The sequence below is a fragment of the Neovison vison genome, chromosome 4, assembly GCF_020171115.1.
Source record: "Neovison vison isolate M4711 chromosome 4, ASM_NN_V1, whole genome shotgun sequence".
Classification (NCBI taxonomy): Eukaryota; Metazoa; Chordata; class Mammalia; order Carnivora; family Mustelidae; genus Neogale; species Neogale vison.
The window spans coordinates 101,102,203-101,103,243 of record NC_058094.1 but is presented as its reverse complement, the minus strand read 5'-3'; the positions used below and the strand labels follow the sequence as shown (position 1 = coordinate 101,103,243).

At 41.3% G+C, this 1,041-nt stretch overlaps 1 pseudogene; it reads left to right on the top strand.

Annotated features, from left to right (window-relative positions):
• Nucleotides 1-572: 572 nt before the first annotated feature.
• On the top strand, nt 573-652 carry LOC122905674 (annotated as a pseudogene).
• Nucleotides 653-1,041: the final 389 nt, after the last annotated feature.

Sequence of the window (1,041 nt, the reverse complement as noted above, 5' to 3'; positions counted from 1 at the left end):
GGCTATCAGACACATTAAAAAAATGCTCATCATCACTAGCCATCAGGGAGATTCAAATTAAAATCACATTGAGATATCACCTTACACCAGTTAGTATGGCCAAAATTAACAAGACAGGAAACAACATGTGTTGGAGGGGATGTGGAGAAAGGGAGACCCTCTTCCACTGTTGATGGGAATGCAAGTTGATGCAGCCTCTTTGGAAAGCAGTGTGGATATTCCTCAAGAAAATAAAAATAGAAATTCCCTATGACCCTGCAATTGCACTCCTGGGTACTTACCCCAAAGATATAGAGGTAGTGAAAAGAAGGGCCACCTATACCCCAATGTTTATAGCAGCAATGGCCACGGTCGCCAAACTATGGAACGAACCAAGATGTCTTTCAATGGACGAATGGATAAGGAAATTGTGGTTCATATACACTATGGAGAATTATGCCTCCATCATTAAGGATGAATACCCAACTTTTGTAGCAACATGGACAGGACTGGAAGAGATTATGCTGAGTGAAATAAGTCAAGCAGAGAGAGCCAATTATATGGTTTCACTTATTTGTGGATCATAACAAATAAGTTTTGCGCAGTGGCAGTATCGTAGCCAATGAGGTTTATCCGAGGCGCGATTATTGCTAATTGAACATAACAAATAGCGTGGAGGACAACGGGTGTTAGAGAGGAGAAGGGAGTTGGAGTAAATTGGAAGGGGAGGTGAATCATGAGAGACTAAGGACTCTGAAAAACAATCTGAGGGGTTTGAACTGGTGGGGGGGTGGGATGTTGGGGTACAGGTGGTGGGTATTATAGAGGGCACGGATTGCATGGAGCACTGGGTGTGGTGAAAAAATAATGAATACTGTTATGCTGAAAATAAATTAATTAATTAAAAGAATAAACAGACACATAGACCAGTGGAACAGAGTAGAGAGCCTGGATATGGACCCTCAACTCTATGGGCAAGTAATCTTCGACAAAACAGAAAAAAATATACAGTGGAAAAAAGCCAGTCTATTCAATAAATGATGATGGGAAAACTGGACAACG